The sequence below is a fragment of the Vicia villosa genome, unplaced genomic scaffold, assembly GCF_029867415.1.
Source record: "Vicia villosa cultivar HV-30 ecotype Madison, WI unplaced genomic scaffold, Vvil1.0 ctg.006261F_1_1, whole genome shotgun sequence".
NCBI lineage: Eukaryota > Viridiplantae > Streptophyta > Magnoliopsida > Fabales > Fabaceae > Vicia > Vicia villosa.
The window spans coordinates 3,676-22,469 of record NW_026706755.1 but is presented as its reverse complement, the minus strand read 5'-3'; the positions used below and the strand labels follow the sequence as shown (position 1 = coordinate 22,469).

The window sequence follows — 18,794 nt, the reverse complement described above, 5'->3', positions numbered from 1 at the left end:
TAGCCAAAAATCACTCTCATACCTCCATTAAAGAGCCAAAGAGAGCCTTAACCTTCCAAAATACAAACCAAACACAAACCTACCAAACTTTAAGAGGTAGAACTCAAACTTTGAACTCTCTTGTTTGAGCATCATTCTTAAAAAAGCTTAACACTATTCCATTCATAAAACCTAGATCTATAGGGGGTCCCCTTGAGTACAAGGGAAATAAGGGGTGCCTAACACCTTCCCTTTATTTAATAAACTCGCGAACTTAGAATCTCTAAAAATATAGGGTTATCCATTTAATTCCCTTCCCTTAAGATAAAAATAATGGTGGCGACTCGAAAAATTTTAAGCCGGTTGCTACAGCTGGCGACTCTGCTGGGGACAAATAAAATAGAGTATTCCCTACCTTTAGGTCTAGGTTTTCTGTTGGGGTTTTTATTATTTTTTTCGTTTATTTTTCATATTGTGTTTTATTTATTATATTGTTTTATTTGTTATTTTGTTTGTTTTTCATATATATATATTTTGTTGGTGGGATCATATTTCGAATAAAGTGAGAAACATTAAGAGAAGGATTGTCAATTGGCCAAAGGGGTTTAACATCCCTACGAGTCTTTGCGACAACTTCGCCTAGAGTCGGTCAAATTCCGAGAAATGTCTCAAGAGGGCTCGCCTCTCTTAGAGTCAGGACTTTGGATTTGACCAATGACTCTTTGTACCAAAAATAAAACATCATGGTGAGACCTTTACGACCTATGAGATAAGTCTCGGTCTACAAAGAGGCTCCGCTTAAGGGAGGCCACGGTGCCTTTCCCTTTAGCGTCATTCATGATACCCTTAGCAAAGCCACCCTGAGTGGAGAGGGTAGAATATCCTTAGAGCGAACTTATGAACCTGCCTATTAAGGATACCATTATCACCATCTCACCACCGAGTTACATTATCATACATGCATGCATTTAAATTTTAAAATATTCATTTTTTTATGTCTTATTCACAGGAATTCTTCAAAAAATATATATATAAAAAAAAAGAAGAAAGGTTTTGGCGAGCATAAAAAAAAATGAATCAAGAAAAGAAACCGACTATCCATATCAGTGTCATGTTTCCAGATTTGACAAAGATGGAGCAAATTAGGAAGGAATTACCCAACAAGTCCATGAAGAGCTTTGTTCGTAAATACGGAAAAATCCTTGACTTACTTAGTGAGAATGTGAAAATAGATGCTATTACTGCCCTTATCCAGTTTTATGATGTGCCATTGAGATGTTTTACTTTTCAAAACTTTCAACTAGCGCCTACATTGGAAGAATTTGATAGGATTTTGGGATTCTCCAAAATCAAAGAGGATGTCTATGTGGGAATTGGTCAAACTACTAAGGTTGAGGATTTAGCTAAGGCATTGGGAATATCGTATTCTGATTTTGTGCCTAATTATAAAGCAAAGGGAAAAGTTCAAGGAGTAAAAGGACAATATTTGGAAGATATGGCTATCGCCTTTGCAAAAAAACAAGAATGGGAGGCTTGTGAGGATTGCTTGGCGTTGTTGATTTTTGGATTGGTTCTGTTTCCAAATGATGCTGATTATGTTGACCCCGCCGCCATCAACGTATTTTGGGCTGTAAAAGTGTTGAACGTAGATCCTACTCCAACTTTGTTGGCTGACGTGTATTATGCCATCAATGCACGTTATGAAAAAGGAAGAGGGGCACAACGCTGTTGCATTCCTTTGTTATTTTCTTGGTTCATGTCTCATCTTTATAAGGATGATTATTTGATTCCGAACTTGGATAAACATGGATGGGCTCAAAAATTGAGGGCTCTTAATGCTGACTTTATACTGTGGTATGCTAGAAGGTTGGATATCAGAAAAGTTGCTTATAAATGTGGAACATTTCCTAATATACCGTTGATTGGAACAAGAGGGTGTATCAACTATAACCCCTCTTTGGCTTTACGTCAACTTGGGCATCCTTTAGAAGATAAACCTTCCGAAGAAGAGTTGAAACAGTTGTTGCTTCATGACATGGGTAAAAAGAATCCAAAGCTACTTCAGAGTATCATTCGAGCTTGGGGCAAAGTGCATAAAAAAGAGTATAGTAAGAACAACGCTGTGGCCAGAGAAGGCTATACTCAGTGGGTTATAAATAGGGTCCAAATCAACAAGTTACCATTTGATATTGATCCGGAGTATAAGTCAGATGTACCGGATCCGCTTCCTATGTCAGTGGAAGAAGTGGAAGAACTAAAGGCCTCCCTTGAAAAAGCTCAGAGAGAAAAAGAAGGGCTAGAGCATGATCTCTATGACCTTAATTACGAGAAAAATCAACTAAAATACGAGCTTAAGAAGAAAGAAGAACAGATTCAAAAAAATAACGAGCAGGTGGACAAAGAGAGGCTCAAAAGGAAGCGGGCAACTGATGGATTCATAAGTGCAAACTTTAACCTCGATTCCCACAATCAACAAATAAAAGATGCTAATCTGGAGAATGAAAGACTAAGGGGTTGGTATACCCAAGCATTAAAAGACAAGAGGACAATTGAAATAGATCTAGAAGCACAAATCCAAGAGTTGGTTGGCAAAGCTCGAGAGCAAGAGAAAAAAATCCAAGACCTCACCACTAGACTTCGCGAAAGCCAAGAATCTGAGATGGGGGAACAAGTCTATAGAATGGAAATTGAAGGGAGTCTTACCCAACAAATGAAAAATAATGAAGAAGTGGTTCAAGAATTAGAAGACTTCCGAAAAGAATTCTATGCGCTAGTAGACCAATATGAAACGATAAGGGCTGAAAAAGAATATTGGGAAGGACAATATGAGATCATGGCCCGAGCTGGGGAGGATAATAGAATCATAATCCCGACTCTTTACCAGGATTACATGATGTATAAGGACAGGCATGAAAAGCTCGCCTTCTTGGCGAACAACCTCATCGATGATATCCCAAGAAGTTTGAAAGAAGCTGAAGCTACAATGATCCTTCTTCCAAAAGAAGTCGAAAATTTCCTCAAGCTTTGTAGAGAGATGGTTGACAATTTTAGGGCGGAAATTCATAAACGTCGTTAAGAGTTTTTAGTTTCTCTTTTTTATTTCGTATTCTGCAATTTGCTTAAGTTTTTCCTATTCATTAATTTGTTTCTGCTTTTCACATTCAGTATTTGTTTTGGTTGTATTCCCGATTGGAGAATTATTATGTTCTTCTTCATTCAATAAAAAGTACTTTTGTTTCAATATATTATGTTCTTGAGATGCTCACCATAAAAAATGAGAACCTAAAAAAAAAAGTGTAAAGAATGATTCCTGTGGATAAGACAATAAATGAATAAAAATTTATTTTTAGCATGCATATGCATTTCAAAAATCTTTTTCAAAAAAAAAAAGAAGAGGGTATATTTCCTCGATTGGATCATTACACTAATAAAGAGGAAATCACCACGTCAACTCCGTCTCCTCAAAAAAGTTAGAAAGTGTATATTGTGGGGGGATATCCCCACTACCTACGTTAAGGAGGTCAAGACTACAAAGATCACCTCCAATAAATCCAAAATCCTGTCATCATCAACAACAAGGGGCACAACGCGTCATCGTTGTGTATACGATTCTTGCTCCTATAAAATGAAATCACTTGGAGGCCTTAGCCAAAAGCAAAATGATGACGGAACCCAAACAAGATGCACGAGGAGATTAATCATTCAAAATATGCCAAGTGTCAAAAGATAATACAAAAGATTTGACCAAAGCACTTTCAAAGATCTCAAGCATATCGTCGCTCTCGAAGCCCTGTGTCTCAACATACATTGGTGTAAATCCTTAAGTTCCAACCACGAAATCAAAAATATCATTGTTTTCTGGAGTAATCACAAGTACAATCTCAAGAGCATCTTTAGGTTGATACAATTGATTCCACGAAGGAGATTCATAATCAAGGCTCCACACTTTTGAACAAAGGTGGGCGCGTCCACATACTAAAGGCGTTGATTGACAATGGGGCATCTCTAAATACGATGTCTAAGCTCACCTTAATGAGGCATAACATGGAGGCTAAGCACCACAAACTTGGATAGTGTTAAAGGTTCCCCATCTCAAGAAGTGGACCTTATAACAAAGACATGGTCACTTATATCCTACGTTACTGTTGAGACAGGTTATTACGTTGGCATACCAAGGATACACAGGGGCAGTCACCACCAACTCCAAGTCAAAAGATACAAAGCATAGTCGAGATAACAATGATCATTGCTAGCCGAGGGTAACATCTTCGTGAAACCTAATGCCATACCAGTCTCGACAATCTAGAGACATGTGTTGCTATTACTCGCAACTAGTGGAGAATGGGAAATCAGAAACTGTCAAAGAATCTAGGGGAAAAAGGAAAATGGGGCAAGTTTTTAAACATCCCATATGATAAAAACAAGCATGGTATACACTACCGCATCCATAAAGGTAGTACAACTACAAAGATCGAATAAAGCAGTTTCCGATTATCCACAAGGTTCTCATACTACCCAGTTCAAGCGCAGCTATCCAGCGTTGCTTGATAATAAATGGGTATACAGTCTCGTCATCAAAAGTGCTCAAAATGAAGAAACTCAACAAATTGGATTACCGTGGAAATCCCAGAGATCTATTTCTTTTTAAAGCATTTTTGTTGATTTCAAATCCCTATGCTTTGCCCAAAGCTTAGTGGTAACTCATAAGGGCACCCACGTTGTTTTAAAACATTGTTTATTCTTAATAAAAGTCGTGTTTGTATTCAATTTAAGATCATTTTTTCTTTCAGTCCCTTTCTTTTCAAAATAGCAATATTTTTATACACACTTCTCATTTAATAAAATAAACAAATGTTATATCTTCTCCTAAATCAATTGGTAACAATGCTGCTATCGTCCTGTATGACTGTGATCCTCTGATTAACCAAGCCGTAGGGGATGGTGAGGAAGATTGTGAACTCCTTGAAGAGTTAGCTAACACATGAGTCAAAGACAATACAACCACACCAAGAAGCGATCGGGGGAGTCAACCTTAGCACTAAGGAAAACAAGAAGGAGGTTAAAATAGAGGTTCTTTGGATAAGGATAAATGTCTGCGCAAATGTACAAACATGTTTCAGTTGGTTATATCAAAACATGCCATGCCCTGACCCTAGTACTGGGGCAAACAAAACTGACACCCGAAGAAGATTGCCCACTAATTACACAAAGCTTAACAGAATCAAACATTACATTCAAGGTTCATGGAGAAGTCTCACAATTCAACACAAGTCTTCTAGTAGTTACAAAATATCCACAACAAATTACAAATATCAAAGGAAGACGACCAAGTCTGTATACGTGGGGATTATCGAAACTTTAAAACAATATGATTGTCTATTACCTCGCATCAAAGTACGGGTAGATGGCACATCCCGATACCCTATGTTCTCACTCATGGATATAATCAAATCAAGAATGACGATGAAGACATGAAGACGACTTCTTCTACAAATCCTTGGGGCACGGTTTGGTATAACATAATACACTGCAGAAAATGGGGGCAACCATGGTTCTCTTTATTGGCATAAACCAGTACTCAAGAAAATTCAATCACCACGAGTACTCACAAAAATTGAGCTTGGAGAATCCAAATTGGCGCAGGCACAACTCGATCAAAGGCGAAAATCATCAAAAGGAAACACTTAGTTATCTTATGTCAGGGGCAATTATATCAAGAACAATGGGAAAAAACCTTTTACAAAAGAACCCTCGAATACAAAAGATAACTTGATGTTGGATAAGACTTCACTACCTCGACTCGATACGCACGGAAGAATAAAGGCTCAACTACGAAAGCCTTATCATACCAAGAAGACCTTCCTTTAGGGAGCTTCAACACTAACAACAACGAACGGTGGAGATTGGATATATCAACTAAACTCGTACGCAGTCAAAAGAAAAATTATGCATAAAATATACAAGCTCGCTAGGTTGAAAACTCGAAAGAGCAACCTAGGCAAAAATGAGCGCCCCGATGGATCGAAAACCCGCAAAGGGCGGTTCAGGCAAAAACTAGGGGCACAAAAAAAAATATATACACAACTATCCCGGTGGATTGAAAACCCGTAAAGGGCGATCCAGGCAAAAATAAGGGATTTTATTTCAAATGACAAAAACAAACAAAGCAAAAGAACTGTGATCCGAGGACTCTTTCCCCAACAGTAACTGATGAAGGGAGGAATCAAGCCAATCATTATCCTTCAAAAGCGAAGTATCTGAGATATCATAGACATAAGGAGTATAGCAATGTTGAAACCCAATTGCGTTGCCATCCTTATTTTTGTCGTTTTTGTAATTACCTCTTTCAAGGGATTGCATCTTAAAACAATTGCCTATTTATAGGCCCCATTCTTAACAAAATTCAATTTTCTATAAATTCGTACTTGGTGCATTTCTAGTTTCTCTAATTCATTATCACTACTGCTTGTTTATAAATACAACGATTATTTTTATAAAGGATGCATTAAAACTACGTGGACATAAATAATCAAAAGTGTTGAAAACGGTAAAGGTGTTTTAAATCGAAAGAAAATCAATGGGAAATCCATGGTTCCCAATACGCATTTAACACTTCATTGGAGCACACGAGTATTCAAAATTTACTCAGGTTTCACAAGGATGGCCAACATATAAAATTTCAAAAGCACCACTACGAGACAACGTACGAAGAGCAATTTTTTTCAAAATCAATCTCAAGACAACAAGGGGCAAGATTCCAAGATCAGCATTCAAAAGGATAATTCTCGATTCCAATATCAGCTTCTCAAAAAAAAGTGAACAATTTCGAGACGGAACATTCAAAGGTAAATTTCAAAGAGAAATTTCAAAATAGCCAATTTCAAGTCAAGCTTAAGTACATATTCAAGTACCCAATCATCTAATTGATGATTCTCGGTAGCCTTACCGATGTTATTTCAAAACCCAGTCCCGTCTGGTATGATTTTTCAAATCAACTTCAAAAGGAACAAATTCAAAATGTTCAACTACGAATCAAACAGGAGAGCACAAGCGAAGTTCGAAATCAGACATGCACATTTCCTCTGAACAAAAGATCTAATGATCCAACGAGGACATTTTACACAACTGCAAAATATTTATAAACACTTGGTGCATTTGCATGACATATCATAAGCATCATACTGCGAATAATCTCGAGGCCTATCCCTCAACCAAGACACTTACAAAATTTCAATATCCAAGCTTAACAAAGTTCAGTTATACTATTACAAATATCAAGACTAGGTTGAGAACAGACACAACTGTCACAAACCAGTTACACTAGACAGCATATCTGCGATCTAGTTGTTCAACTATCAATTCGAACTCCAAACCCACATTATCTACCCCCTAGGTTGTGGTAGAAATGTCTTATCTGCGATAACTCACTATATTAGTCCCACTCCAGGCGTTAGTAAGTTCAAAAACCTGTTTTATCTATCCCCTAGGTTGTGATAGGTATATGAATCTGCGATACAGTTCACAGCGGTAATGAACTATCAGCTATGTTTACCCCCTAGGAAGTGGTAAATCCAGAATCTACGATAACTCGCTGTGTTAGTCTCCAAGCAATAGTGAGTTCTTCCCTTTTGTTATCTACCCTCTAGGTCGTGGCAGATAAACAAAAATCTACGATATGATTTATTGGGCAGCAATGAATTATTTAAAATGGCATTATTTATGCTCTAGGTTGCGATAAATGTGCGAGATCTATGTTTTTCCTTCTTATCACTTGGTGAGAACAATTTGGGGAACATTTGGTGCAAACTCTTAGTGAGAACAATTTGGGGAACATTTGGTGCAAACATTTGGTGAGAAAGTTTACCAGTTAGCATAGGCATGATTATCTGCAGTCATTTTACTATCTAATTGTGGTTAAACGCAAATACTTGGTGAGAACAATTTGGGGAACATTTGGTGCAAATTCTTGGTGAGAACAATTTGGGGAACATTTGGTGCAAACATTTGGTGAGAAAGTTTACCAGTTAGCATAGGCATGATTATCTACAGTCATTTTACTATCTAATTGTGGTTAAACGCAAATACTTGGTGAGAACAATTTGGGGAACATTTGGTGCAAATTCTTGGTGAGAACAATCTGGGGAACATTTGGTGCAAACATTTTGTGTGAATCATTTGGGGAACATTTGAGGCAAACATGTGATGTGAACAACTTGGGGAACATTTGGTGCAAACATTTTGGTGAGAACGTTTACGAGTTAGCATAGGTATGATTATCTACAATCATTATACTGTCTAATCTTGGTTAAACACAAACTTTATCTATCCTCTAGGTCGTGATAGATAAAGAATAGATTGGCGACTACTTGCTCTCTAGGTCGTGGCAAGTCAAGTCTCCATCTTTCTCAAGCTCTACTAGGATCAAAATCTTAAAAGAGTTGGGACCTGTTATTTCTTATTCTCTAGGTTGTGATAAGATATAAAGGAGTTCAAGATAGTTCGCTGAGCAGCAGTGGGTTATCTGATCTATGTTACTTATCCTCTAGGTTGTGGTAAGTGCATAGTGACTACGATAGAGTTCGTTGTGTCAGTCCATAAACGACAACGAACTATCCAAACATGTCTTATTCGTTCTCTAGGTCGTGACGAATACGCAAAATCTACCACACAAATCTGCTATGTTAGTCCCGAGGCTTTAGTAGATCATCCTTTCCAGCTTCTGGTCAAATTTTTGGGGTCTTCCGGTATTTAATAATTCTTCGATCCGAACGCGCGAGAACTCTGTATTCTCGCGCCCTTCGATCGAACAATATTAAATAGGGGCATCTGTCATACCCCAAATTTGCCCGCCATATTTCTAACAATCGAATTGTTTTAAACTGGAGTCTCATAATTTATAGTTTATATTTACTAACATTTTGACATTAATTTATTCGGCATATTCCAAAACATATAGCGTATTTTAAATTATTTGTAACAAATATTTACTTGCCCTTTATATCATTTCAAATGTCTTTATATTTCAAATAAATCAAATAGTACAATTGGTAAGAGGTAAAACTTCCGAGCATAGGGTCACGAGTTCGATCCCTTCATATGAGTTTTAAATTTCATTACTTTTAGAATGTTAACCTTCTTTTACTATTTTAATTATTTTTAGTCCAATTTAATTACCTTTTTATTATACTTTATAAAAAAAAAAAAAGATATATCTATTATTAGCATTATTGTTCGGTTACTATTTCAAAGGAAAATAGTAAAACCAAATTTTAATGTTGTTTAAGTTTTGATTCTAGTTATGGTATTAGAAATTAGTATAGTTATTATAATTATTTTCTTAAAAAAAAGGAATGAGTCCATTAAAATGAGCTGCTATTATTTTGGATAGTTCCTATATTTTAGATTAAGTCAAATAAAATTAATAGTCAGTTTCAAATCCCCACATCCTTACATTGTCGTACTTTAAAATTTTGCCACTTTAGAAATCTTTTATTTTTTATTTTTTTTAGTATTATAATCATTTTAGATCTATTCAAATTTTGTTATTTTTTAGAATAATATCTTTTTATTATGGTAACCATTTTATATTTAATCCAATTTTGGCATTTTTTTTAATTCTAACGTCAGGTGTTATTATTAAATATTGGTTTAGTTATTATTTTGATTTGGTTAACATTACTTTTTATTTAAAAAAGTTATTAGTGTTATTATTTTCAATTACTATTTTTTCCTTTTAAAACTCAAATAATTTAATTCAAAATTTTGTTCTATATCTTTTTTTTTTAAATTTTGATTACTATTAGTAATATTATATTAGAAATTGGTATATATGAAATTATTTTATTTAAAAAAAGAAAAGAAAAAAGAATCACTCAATTGTTACTATTTTCATGCTTCATACATCTTCATCGAACCTTTACCCGTGACAAAACCAACGGAATCCAAAGTCACGATTTTTCAGAAATCTCAGAAAATTAAAACGTTTTTTTTTTCAATTATAGGAGATCCTCACCAAGTCAATTACAGAAAATCCAATCTTTCCTTTCCAAATTTAAAAAAAAAAACAGAGACAAAGAGATTAATACTAAAGAATCTCATGAATCTCAAGAACGGTTACAAAGCAATAAATTAAAATTATTCAATTCAAATCCCTAAACTTACAGTAAAATCCGAATCAAATACCTAATAATGGAGACTGAATCAAAAACGAATCTGAATCATGAACAAGCTCAAATATCTAATTTCCTAATTCAAAATTCTAATTACAAACCAAATCGAAATCAATTTAATTTCATAAGAACAAATTCAATAATTTCCTAATCTATACAATTCCTAAAATCTATAAATTGAACCCTATTTCTAATTCAGAAGGGAAGAAAAAAATCACATAGAAAAAAAGGACCGAAAAATGAACCGAGTAAAAATCACTGAAAAAATTCAGAAGAAGGAGTAGAAGAATCTCGAGTGAACTCTAAATCTAAAGCTTCAAAGAAGCCCTCCGCCGTTTACGATTTGGGTTTCACATCTGAAACCCCAAATCGCTGCCGCACCGCCCTCTTGCTCAGCCGCGCCACTTTCACCTTGTCTCTGCACCTGAAAATCGAACAGGGAAAGCTCAGGAAAACTCGGAAACCGGAAGAATTCGTATGAAGAATCGCAACAAAAGGTAAATCGATAAACCACTTAGTTTTGCGAGGTTATGATTCACATGTTGAATGTTGTTAATTGCATGCTTGTGATTTGATTTTGGGGTTAGGGGATGATCCAAGTTTTCTGGGTTTTGGATTCATGGATGTTGTTGTTGTTTTTGTGTGGAACAAAGAGACAGAGGCAAGAGGGGGGAGGAAGATCGTTTATAAAGAGAGAGAAAGGAAAACGTTGGATTGGAAAATGAAATAAAATTGGAAAAAACATAATTAAATGATTCTCCATCTTTCCTTACTGTTATTAAATAACGTGCACCTATTTTACATTAAATCACAGCCATCCATTTAAATTACTTTAGATCAATGGCCCCGAGGCTAGACCTTGGGAGCCGTTTGATTAAATCAACGTATTAAATTATGCAAGCGTATTATAACCTCCCTGGTCCAGTCCACACTGGATCCAGCGGATATTCACTAATTAGTAACGGGCCTAGCCCAATGAGTTCTACACCCCATTTTCACTCTTTTTTACAAAAGCAGTGAAAAATACACCTCTCATAGCTTATTGGGTTTAGATTTACATCTGCACCTAATTATCTTTTCTAATACACCTCCAATTTTAGTTTAACACCACTGTGTCTTTTAATTAATTAAATTACTAAACTTATTCATTATAAATTTCTATTTTTTTTTTCAATACATAATATATAGTTATTTAATATATTTTATAAAAAATCACCAATTTGGATATAGTTGTATTTTAGGATAAATCTCTTATTTTATTAACTTTCAAATATTTTTCTTAACACATATATTCACTAAATTTTAATTTATTTGTCATAAACATATTTAATCAAAATCTCAAACCTTTTACTAATACCAAATCAATATTAATTTCATAAAAAAGGATTGTACTATTGTCTTTTTTACTAAACTTCGAACTACGCCCACAATTACCTTATTTTCTAAACCTGACGAAATTCAAAGGAGAATCTGAAAGTAATTATACAATCCTATAAAAAACACAAACCAAAACCCGAACTACGAATTGGGACTCTGATTCTCCATAAGGAGATACGTAGGCATTCAATCAAAAATTGAAGCGAGTCCCCTAATAAATAAATAAATCCCGTTTCTTTTATAAATATGAAAATAATGCTTTTGAAACCTTAAAAAACCTAGATCTATAGGGGGTCCCCTTGAGTACAAGGGAAATAAGGGGTGCCTAACACCTTCCCTTTATTTAATAAACTCGCGAACTTAGAATCTCTAAAAATATAGGGTTATCCATTTAATTCCCTTCCCTTAAGATAAAAATAATGGTGGCGACTCGAAAAATTTTAAGCCGGTTGCTACAAATTGTTAGTAAAGTGACTATTATTTACAACAAGATAAATTAATTTTTATTTTTAATAAAGTGACTATCGTTTACAACTAGACAAATCAATTTCTATTGTTAGTAAAGTGACTATCATTTACAACTAGATAAATCAATTTCTATTGTTAATAAAGTGATTATCATTTACAATTAGACAAATCAATTTCTACATTTAGGAAAGTGACTATCAATAACCACTAGACAAATCAATTTCTATTGTTAGTAAAGTGACTATCATTTATAAATAGACAAATCAATTTCTATTGTATTAAATTGACTGTCACTTAATCTGAAGAGACTTAGCTTCGAGACCATATTGATACAAATTTTCTATTTTTTATTTTAAATTTAGAATTGTTTAAGATTAACCACATGGGCCTGAGTTCAACTCCTAATAAGAAACAAATTTGACTTTTTTTATATTATTAATTTATAATTGTTTAAAAATAAAATTAAAAATAAAAATCAATTTAGTATTTAAAAAATGAAAAATAAATAAAATCCAATGTGGCAGTCCAATCACGGTTTAAAACTAGGAAATTTGTGGCCATTTTTCTCCATGATCCCAAAAGAGTTTGAGAAAACTTTTAACAAGGGACTTGAAGTATGTAGTAAGGGCTTTCCAAAGAGATCAATAGCATTAAATTTCATGGCTTGATCTAGGAGATATGATTTTGTCAATATGGCTCCCCTCTAACTTGTTCAAGGCACCAAACTCAGAAGATTACACTCTCTTTTGAGCTATGGTCCATGTGTTCTAAGAATTATCCAAGTTCCATGCCATTTGTGTACAAAAGTCACCACTTCTATTTTAGAAAAGCATTGCTTTATGCTAAGTCAACTTGTCTTGAGCCTCTCCCATGTCTCCTCTGCAGCAAAAGTAAGTTAAACACCACAAGCAAACCTCTAATGTTCAGAACAAAGTCATACAAGCATGCTTGAAGCCTTGTACCTTCCATTGAAACCATAACTTTCACATTTCTTCATAAACAAGCAAAAGGGTACAACTATCACATGGGAGCTCAAATTTTTGAGATTCCTTCACCCACAAACCCTAATTTATGCCTATAAATAGATAGCATTGCTCTTGGCATCAAACACACAAGAAATCCCAAAGTCATTCTTCATTACAAAATCCTTTTTTTGTGTCATTTGCATTTTCATAGCAATTTTTAGTTAGAGAAGTTCTAGGTGAAAACCAACCTTTCTAACATCTTCCATACATCATTTGGAAGCTGTTGATCATCTCCAAACACTTCCCAAACACCCCTAGCCAAAAATCACTCTCATACCTCCATTAAAGAGCCAAAGAGAGCCTTAACCTTCCAAAATACAAACCAAACACAAACCTACCAAACTTTAAGAGGTAGAACTCAAACTTTGAACTCTCTTGTTTGAGCATCATTCTTAAAAAAGCTTAACACTATTCCATTCATAAAAATGTAGGGAACAATAGCCCTAAGGTTTTAGGGCTTGATTTCACGTTTTAAGAGTTTAATTTAAAAAGTAAGTTTTAGGGTTCATATGGTTTTGTCAGAAATTGATGTGTTTTTAATTTGAATTAATTCTTGAAAGATGCATGGTTGAAATCGTGACAAAATTCTGAGCAATCTAGTATCTTACATTTTTTTTTAATTTGATGAAGATTTGAGAAAGTTCAAAAATCAGTCATGGTTGTTGTTCTTGTTGCTTCACGAAGAAGATGAAGATGGCCTTCGCGCCATTCTTCAATTTAAAAAACAAGTTTCAAATATAATAAAATGGAAGAGTTTCTTAAATGACTACATCGTTTCAGTACACTTGGTTACCAGCGCGCCCTTAGTCCTCTTCCCCCCAGTGCGTGGGTTCGAACCCCACCTTTTGCAAGAAATCTTATTTTTTGTGTTTTTTTTCATTTATGAACTGGTTTTGATATCTCACAACGTGAGTGCACTTCCTGACTGGGCCAAGCGCTTGGCCCTGTAGTATTTGTTTTGAGAGTTGAAGCAAGGTGCATGGGTTCAAGTCTTTTAAGGGCCAAACCTACCTTTTTAACACTAATTTATTTCAAGTTTTTCTCCAAATTTGAAAAATCATTAAAAATAGGAAAATTAACTTTTTTAATTTGTTCTTTTTTATGTAGTTTATTTAACTTGTGTATTTTCTTATCATGCTTAAAAAAAACTCAAAAATATTTGTTATTTCATCATTTAAAATTTAATCAAAATATGTCTTTTTATGTATTAAAAAATCCACCAAAAATCCTTTTATTTTGAATATCTCTTCAAAGTAGCTTTGTATATTTTTGTGAATATTTAGGGCTAGGATATCATGTCTTTAACTTTCTCATGTACCCCTAGACCAATTCTCCTTTAGAATTTGGTATTTAATCATTAAAATTAATTAGGTGTAGGTGTTAATTTCTAAAACCCTAATTTTAAACCCTAATTTTTTAAACCCTAGGTTTAAAACCCTAATCCAAAAAGGAACATGTTGATCTTTGCTTATCCATGAACTTGTTACTTTGTACATATACTTGTTGATTTCAATCCTTGTGTTTTGTACATATTTGTTTATCTTAACCATCATCCTTTGTACATATACTTGTTGATTTTTATCATTGTATTCTTATACTTATTACCCATTGTATTATCATTTGTATATACTTTGTTTACCTAATCCACATGCATGAGTTTCACATTCATCATCCATCATTCATCCATATATGAAACCATTTAAAGGTATACACACCCTTGCTCATTATCATTGATGATTGTTATACTCACTTGTTTATCTTTTGTGACACATATCATCACACACACACTTGAGGTATCCATTGATTGATTGCTTGAGTTGTTTGTTGAAAATCCAAAGGAATGAGAATGGTATTGACTAAAATTGTCAAGGTACTCAAACTCTTTTCCAAATCTCTTTTATTTTGTGTTAAAGTATTGTTAAAGCTTTTCACTTGTTTAAAAATGGTTTTGTATTGTTAAAGCTCAACATTTTAAAATCCACCCTTGGTTTTGTATTGTTAAAACTCAACCAATCTTTTGTTTTTAAACCTTGGTACTAAGAGGAGAATTATTCCCAGTGAAACTACTCTTAGTCCATTGACCTTGTATTATTAAAGCTTGGTCCCTTTGTTTTAAGATCTTGGTACTAAGAGGAGAATTATTCTCGGTGATACTACTCTTAATCCATTGACCTTGTATTGTTAAAGCTTGGCCCCTTTTATTAAAAAACTTGTTGAGTATTGTTAAAGCTTAACACCCAAAAATATTTTGGCCACTTTGGCCCTTTCATTTTTCCTTTTAAGAGGAACTACAAAATCTCTGACTTCCATTTTCTTTAAAAGGGGTATGTAGGCCTAAGATGCGATGTCTTATCGATCTCACTTTCAAAAACTTCTTTTCTCACCCCCACACTCTTTTTAAACAAGTTCACATATGCTTTTCAAAATACATGTAAACAAAAACAATAACATTTTCAAAGAGGTTCCCATGGAGTACCATGGATATGAGGGGTGCTTAAAACCTTTCCCTTGTATAATAAACCCCTCACCCAAATCTCTGATAAGTTTATTAGTTTTGATTTTAAAAACTTCTGTGGGTTTTATTCGCTCTTTCTCTCATTCCTCTTTGGAAACAATAAAGCGCGGTGGCGACTCTGTTTAAAACAAATGAGCTAAGTCTTTCTCATGGCTTTAGTCTCACCAATTTCACCGCTAGAATGAGTACTTTGACAAGTTTGCCAAGTGTCAACTTTTTAGATTCTTTACTATTTATAAAATTGCTATTTGAAGAAATGTTTCTATAATTATCTTTAATTGTTTTTTAATATTTAATTAATTATGTTTTGGCAAATCTAAAAAAAACCCTTTTATCTGATTTATCAATTACTTATTTTTTTAGGGGTAAAATAGGTACCGCAGAATGTTAACCCTATTAGTTAATTTTTTGAACGGATATTAATTATAACATTTGTTTTCAATGCAAACGTTTCGTTTCCCGGGCTCTCTCAATGCAAACGTTTCATTTTGTTTTCAATGCATAAATGTTTCTGTAATTTCAACAAAACATATCAAAATAATATTATATCACAACACTCTTTCTCTCTCTCTAGGGTTTTAGTTCGCTATGTTTGTTAGGGTTTCGACGATATGTCTGACGCTCCAGTGAGTCCTGGTGGTGGAAGCCACGAGAGCGGTGAGCACAGTCCGCATTCTAACATCCACGAGTATGCGCTCTAACATCCACAAGTAGGATAGGTTTCTTCCTATTGTAAATATCAGCCGCATCATAAAGAAGACTCTCACTGCTAATGGTAAAATCGCGAATGATGCTAAAGAGACGGTTCAGGAATGTGTCTCTGAGTTCATCAGCTTCATCATCAACGAGTATGTTTGATTTTCTTTTTCTCTTTGATTCGTACAGTGAATTGATTGTGATTTTGTTTTTGATTTGGTTGTATTGAAATTGTGCAGGGCTTTTGATAAGTGTCAGAGAGAGAGAGAGAGAGAGGAGGAATACGATTAACGGTGATGATTTACTTTGGGCGATGACGACGTTAAGTTGCGAGGATTATATTGATCCTCTTAAGATTTACCTTTCGAGATACAAAGAGGTCAATTCTATTTCAGTTTACTGTTTTTCAATTTTTTGCGATTTTACTTTACACACTTTTTTGGTCGCCGGTGAGAATAAATGAGAATCAGGTCCTCTGACAATGTTTAAAGAGTTGTTTTGAAGTTTTATTGTTGTTGGGCTTTTTACTGATGGTAATTTTTTTCTTTAATTTATCGTCGGTCAATTGGAAATGTTGCAAATGGAGGTAATTTCAAATCCTTTATTTTACAACGAATTTTTTGTTTCGTGTGTACATCTTTGTAATGGTTTAATTTTATGCTGCAGTTGTTGTAGTTATGCGGGATTTGTTACTTGCTGCTAATATGGAGTTCACAGGAAGCATCCCACAGGGTTTCCAAGTTTTTTTTTTTTGGAAAAGCAAAAAAATAATAACTAAATATAAGAGACTAGGCATAAGCCATGCCAAGTCTAAATGGTACATAGTTCACACCAGTACAGCCCATCAAAATAAGAGAGATACATAAAGGTACATAATGCCTATATTACAGAAAAGGAAGAATTGCACTCCTATGCTAAAACACATCAATCCTAAATATTCCACCCCATTATGATTCACCTCCAAATATGCCCAGTGGAGTTCTACTGTCTCCTATCCAAATAGCCTGAATCTCTCTGCCTCCAAATAAGGCAGAATGAAGTTGAAATCAAACTCTGTTATGAAAACAAAAATGTTACAGGTTGACAGTACAGAGAATTAACTCCCAACCGAAACGAACTGAAAACCGACCTCCGAATTGACACCGGTGAATACCAGACCGAGACAGAAAAATAGGATTTCGCCTAAATCGCCCGATTCACCCAATACTCCGCCGCTGGCCATTCAATAGCTGATTCCCAAACACGCAGCCGGGTTGATTATCCATTGGTTGAGGGAGTAGTTGAAACCTTTCCCTTTACACTTCAACCATTTCCACGTTGCAATCTTAATGTCTTCGCACATTTGTTCCGCTGATCTCGAACTATCTCTAAATACTTTTTCATTACGCCCATTCCACAGTATCCAAATACACGCGAACCAAATTACGCTGAATTTCTCCGCTTGCAATCTGCCCATTTGTTATACCCCAAAATTTGCCCACATATTTTTCAAGAAAACTCCAATCTGAAAATTTAGGGTCTCATATAATCATGGATTATTTCAACAAATATCCTGACATATGAAAAACTTAGTTTTTAGAATTTTTCTTATACAGTAATTTGGCTTGCAGTTGAATTTATTCTTACGCAAACACCAAATACTGTTTATTACTTCACACATGCTATTTATTTATTTACAGATAAATAGTACTGACACAATTGGTACAGAGTTAAATCTTTTTGCAGGCGCAGAATCAGGAAACTCAGACTGTACTGGTAACAGTATATATGTTATTTATTATGTCTGTGTTTTTCTAACAAGTCATGTAAATAAACTTTCATTTTTTACATAAAACAAAAACAACAACAAAAAAGAAAATTAACCTTGACTGTTGATTTTTCACTCTAACTGCTACATCAATACCTGAACAGTCAGTTGACAGCCAAACTGCTGGCAGTACAATTCTCAGTGTTTTGTACCATCAATCAAATCAATCTTTCACAATTCAAAATTCCAAGATTTTTGTTCAAGAAGTCTTCTGAATATCACATGATTAGCAGAGACTCAACACTGCACAAAAATCAGGTACGCTTAACTGTCTCCTACACAAACAGTCCCTAATCAAGGTTTTTCTTGTTTTTACAGGGGCAACAAGTTTTTGAGAGCTCAAATGGATTTCATATACATCCATATATCTCAAAGTACCATCAGACAAATTTTCAAACTTCAATTCACTCAGACGCACCGTCAGCAGCTCAAACAGTCAACAGACGACCCGTTTGACCAAAAAAGTCAACAGACAGTCAAAAATGAAATTTTTTGTCAAAGTCCATATTTTGTCAAAGGATTCATCATTTGATCATTGGATGATCATAATTCATCAAGGAAAGATCAAAAATCAACAAAACCCTAAGATTCAAAATTAGGGTTTTTGCCTGAAAAGTCAACTCAACTTTGACTGATCATAACTCTCTCATCCTTCATCCAAAAAATTCAAACCAAAGCTTGTTTTGAAGGAAATTCAATTATCTTTCAAATACCATTGATCCCATGGTCATTGGATTCACCATTTGAAAAATATGATC

At 34.5% G+C, this 18,794-nt stretch overlaps 1 long non-coding RNA gene and 1 pseudogene across 1 annotated transcript; one reads left to right on the top strand and one right to left on the bottom strand.

The window, feature by feature from the left end:
* Positions 1–10,520: 10,520 nt before the first annotated feature.
* On the bottom strand, positions 10,521–10,868 carry LOC131642971 (uncharacterized). Its single transcript, XR_009296103.1, has 2 exons — positions 10,660–10,868; positions 10,521–10,572 (listed from the first exon to the last, which is right to left on the bottom strand). It is a non-coding gene; the product is annotated as an uncharacterized LOC131642971 (long non-coding RNA).
* A 5,276-nt stretch (positions 10,869–16,144) lies between these two features.
* Positions 16,145–16,608, top strand: LOC131642970 (nuclear transcription factor Y subunit B-like; annotated as a pseudogene).
* Positions 16,609–18,794: the final 2,186 nt, after the last annotated feature.